We start from the raw sequence: 5,226 nt of genomic DNA on the forward strand, positions 1-5,226 counted from the left end.
CTTGGGGAACACCCGTTTCTTGCGTAAATGGACGTGAAAGTACATTGCCGTCTTTTACCCGGAAGGTACGATTGGACAGATAGCTTTCTATTAGGTTTAGCATATTCCCATGGATGCCCATTTCTGACAAGTCTCTTAAGAATGCGTAACGCCACGTTGTATCATACGCCTTCTCCATATCGAGGAATATGGATAACAAGAACTGTTTGTGCACAAATGCGTCCCGGATTTTTGCTTCTACACGTACAAGATGGTCAGTTGTGGAGCGCCCTTCTCGGAAGCCGCACTGATAAGGATCAAGCATTTTGCTCTGTTCAAGAAAATGAATGAGTCGCCAATTTATCATTTTTTCAAACACCTTAAAATGCAACTTGTGAGTGCTATCGGGCGGTAGCTTGCCACTGAGGAAGGGTCTTTGCCTTGTTTTAGAACAGGGACCACAATGGCTTCCTTCCATGCGGTTGGAAGGCACCCTGAATCCCAGATGGTGTTGAAAAGTGTGAGTAGTGTAACTTGCGTGTCATTGTGTAAGTTTTTGAGCATTTCATACATGATTCTATCAGATCCTGGTGCGGAGCTCTTGCATGCGCTCAAGGCAGCTCTCAACCTGGCAGCACTAAAAGGACAGTTCTACGGTTCATTCTGTCGACATTTTCTGATGAGTGGCTTGCATTCTTCTATTTGTTTATATTTCAGGAAGGATTGCGAATAATGGTTTGAACTTGATACACTCTCAAAGCACTCCCCAAGTGAGTCAGCCTGAACTTGCAGTGTATCACCCAGTGTATTTACTAGAGGGAGTGAATATGTTTGCCGCCCTCTAATCCTATTAACCCTGTTCCAGGCTTTGGCCTCATCTCTAAACGAGTTAATACTCGATAAAAACTTGTGCCAAATTTCTCTTCTGGCCTGTCGGCGGGTTCTCCTACCTTGGGACTTTACTTTTTTAAAGTTGACAAGATTCTCTGCAGTGGGCGAAGCGCCTAGCAACCCCCCCCCCCCCGCTTTGTTCTGATTCCTACGTGCGATTCTGCATTCATCGTTCCACCACGGGACATGCCGTTAGGTTGCCGAGCCACTTACTTCACGCATGCATTTAGATGCAGCATCTATTATGACGGCTGTAAAATACTGCACAGCAGCATCAATTCCTAACGAGGACATGTCATCCCATGATATACTAGTTAAGTTTCGGAATTTCTCCCAGTCTGCTGTGTCAATCTTCCACCTAGGAGCCTGTGGTGGATATTCGTTTTCTTTAAGTGTTCTTAATAGTATGGGGAAGTGGTCGCTTCCGTAAGGGTTGTTCGTAGCTTCCCATTCGAGTTCTGGCAGTATGGACGGGAAAACTATGCTCAGATCAACTGAAGAAAAGGTATTGTTCGCAAGACAGTAATATGTGGGTTTTTTCTTATTCAGAAGGCACGCACCAGAAGAAAAAAGGAACTGTTCAACAAGGCGACCATGCGCATTTATACGAGAGTCGCCCCACAGGGAGCTGTGCGCACTGAAATCGCCAAGAACAATATAAGGTTCTGGCAATTCATCTCTGAAGGAAAATTCATGTTTAGTTAATTTGTAATGTGTGGGTATGTAGAGCGAGCACACAGTGATAAGTTTGTTTAGGAGAACAGCACGAACCGCCACTGCTTCAAGGGACGTTTGTAGCTGCAAACGTTGACACGCTATGCCTTTCTGAATAACAATGACAACACCGCCCGATGATGCGAGAGCATCATCGCGATCTCTGCGAAACGTAACATACTGTAGGAGGAAATTTGTGTGTTTCGATTTTAAGTGTGTTTCCTGTTGACACAGCACTTTTGGATTGTGTTTGTGGATGAGTTCCTGCACATCATCAAGGTTTCTAAGAAGACCTCTGACGTTCCATTGTATTATATGTGTATCCATATTTGAAGTAAATAGGTGTTGTGTGTACGGAAACAGAAGTATTAATTACAGAGATTTCAGGGATTAGATTACAGAGCTCTTTCGAGGCCCTGTAATTGGGGTTTTGCCCTTTCTGGAGCGTTCGAGGGAGCCTCGCCACTCCTTAGGCGCTTGGCGCCCCTTGAGGATAGGTGTAGTGTCCATTGCCTCTTGTGAGGCGCCGCACACGTGCTCTTGCGAGCGAGAAGTTACCAGGGAGAGTCCCGCCTTCGAGGGCAAGACCCCTGCGCCCACCAGCCAGGAGGTTGATGGGGCTCCCTGGGGGATTTGGCCGCGCCGGCCGTTGCCAGCGCTGGAAGGGACCTGGGAGGTTGAGGCAGCCTCGGCTGTGCCCACCTTCGGGGTCGATGGTCCCCTCTCCTCGGTTGACGGAGCAGCTCTAACTGCAACCGCCGCGGGGGCAGATGGCGTAACTACCGACTCACTGCTTGTGGGTCGGACAGCCGCCGGAGGCCGTTGTGACGCTGCCCCCTGACGCGCCACATCGGCAAAGGTTTTCTTGGGCAGGTATGATACCCGCCTGCATGCCTCCTTGAAAATTATGTTTTTCTTGACTTTGATTGCAAGAATTTCCTTTTCTTTTTTCCAGGAAGGGCACGACCGGGAGTACGCGGCGTGCTCCCCATCACAGTTTACACAGTGGAGAGCGTTCGCACAAGCTTCAGTGGGGTGTTCGTGGGCACTGCATTTCGCACATGTTTGGTGGCCCCGGGAGCTCTGCGAACTGTGGCTGAAGCGCTGGTATTTGAAACATCGCAGTGAATTTGGCACGTACGGCCTAACACGGAGCTTTATGTACCCGGCCTCGATTGACTCGGGTAGGACACCTGAATTGAAGGTGAGTATTAGGTGTTTGGTTGCAATCTCTTTACCATCCCGCCTCATCTTTATTCTTTTCACATTGACAACATTCTGCTAACTAAAGCCCTCCAAGAGCTCTGCGTCTGTCAGGTGAAGCAAATCATCGTCTGAGACAACGCCGCGTGAAGTGTTCATAGTTCGTTGCGGAGTCACTGTCACTTGAACGTCCCCAAATGACACGAGACTGGATAACTTTTCAAATTCTTTCAGATCCTGGATCTCCAAGAGGAGATCTCCACTTGCCATCCTTGTTGGCTTGTAACCTGGACCAAGAGCCTCAGTTAAAGACTTTGATACTAGAAATGGGGAGATTGCGCGTACTTGTATATCTGACTTTTCCGAGTGAATGACGTGAAATCGTGGGAAGTTGGGTCTTTGACGTCCAAAGAACTGAAATACATCTTCGGTGCGCCCTCTTTTCTGAGGGCGATCTGGGAGGATAGGGTAGGAACTAGCCATAGAATAATGTAATTTTGCGCAATAACGCCAGCCACCCACCGTGGAGCCCTACAAGGGGACGCTACAGGGACTGTAAAAAACAGGTCCTGTAAGCGCCAGCTGTACGTTATCACTATAACCAAGTATGAGATAACCTAGGTTGGCTATTCACACAAGGTTAACCCTTGCTGCCTGGAAAAATTGGAAGTAAGCGGAAGCTAGGAGAAGACAGGAAAGTTGAAAAGTCACATAAAGACGAAGGCTGGAGGGAGAGAGAGACAGGAAAAGGCAACTACCGATTTCCCCCGGGTGGGTCAGTCCGGGGGTGCCGTCTACGTGAAGCCGAGGCCAAAGATGTGTGTTGCCGCCGCCGCGGGGCCGTAAAGGTCCAAACACCCGGCATTGGCTCAACCCCCAGGATCCCCTTTTCCCCGGACACGGCTAAGCCGCGCACGGCTACGAGCGGGAGGGTCCAACCCTAGTGTGCTCGGGTACGTGGTGTCGCAACACACCAAACGCCTGCTGACGCAGACGTCCCTGCGGGGGCCGAAGAAGTTCAACGCGTCCACTACATCTAGCATTAGTAGCCGAAGTGATTGCCCTCATCACTCCTTTACAGGACAGTTTTCTGGTCTGGTGTGCGTGGTATAAGTTGGCATGAAGTCTGTGTTGCATAGTCGCATTAGAGCCAGCATTCTTTACCACCACAGCCCTCGACCTCGCGCGCAAACTACACAATCGTAAAACCGGAAATCTGTTTACTTGCTGAAATTACCACAATTATATATATTGCACCGTATATATATAGTAAACACAGTCTAGCTATACTCCCAACATCCCCGTAGCAATATCTTTGCTCGGAAAAGATGACAGGTGGAGAAAATATCGTGATTTCAGAAAGATCTCACTTCAATCTCAAATGACAAGCAAGAGAGGAATAAAACTTTCTCATTGCTCATCAGATTAATGAGCAGGCGCCCTCGGTCCCGGCGAATTGGATGAGATGTACGCATCAGCGTACTCAATGAGATGCATGCTGCAGGGTATTCTTGCTCCTGGAGTGTGGCGGCCATACTCAGCCGCGCGGAGTTGGGGGGGGGGGGGGGTTAAAGATATGGAGGTGGGATATAGTGCAGGAGGTGGAGGGTGGCGTATTTACAGGATATGATAAGTGCTCGAGCGGTCGGCGCAGTGTATGCAGTCTGCAAGACCTCAGTGAAGGTGGATGCAGGCTGGGGTAGGAAGGGTACCTCTTTGGGTCTTACAGATAACGGTGCCTTGATGACCTGTGCTGTGGGAGAAATGCGAGGATCAAGCCAAGTAAACGTCCTGCTGAGCCCCCCGTACTGTGATGAAGTGGCAATGAAATGCGATAAATATTGAGTTGCAGTTTAAAAAATAAAATAAAAGAAAGTTGAGAACATAAACGCTTTAGAAAGCGCTCAAGTTTCTCAGTCAGTCCGCATGTGTGCGACTTGTTCAACGCGCTCTGTGCTAAGTCGGTATGGGCTAGTGTCCCATAATTCCCTCTTCACAATAATAATGCCGTATTAGGTCGGAGTACAAGTGCTCAGAAAAATACGAAATATATCCCCGTTTCTTCTACAGCATTTACGGTAAACGAACGCGTAATGAGACGAATCCGGGAGCTGTAGAGTTATGTGAAAATGAAATATAACACGCACGCATTTAAAATAACAGTCCATGCCTTTCCTTGCTTCGTGTGATTGTGCGTGTGTTAGTGTACGCGCCTTTTATGTTAGCCTGTAACGTTGGAGAGGTCGTTCTGGGTGCCGTTGGCAAGGAGACACGAAGGTATGCACTTGATAAGAGCAGCGCCAAAGGCATAACAGTGCAAATAAACAGTTTTAGTTCCATGCATTTTTTCTCTGGAAGCACCCCTGTAGGGCTATCAGCCCATGCTGATAAAGTTATCAGGCGCTTCGCTTGCGTCCATATTACTGTACCGCCTGCAAC

The sequence above is a fragment of the Dermacentor albipictus genome, chromosome 4 (genome assembly GCF_038994185.2).
Source record: "Dermacentor albipictus isolate Rhodes 1998 colony chromosome 4, USDA_Dalb.pri_finalv2, whole genome shotgun sequence".
NCBI lineage: Eukaryota > Metazoa > Arthropoda > Arachnida > Ixodida > Ixodidae > Dermacentor > Dermacentor albipictus.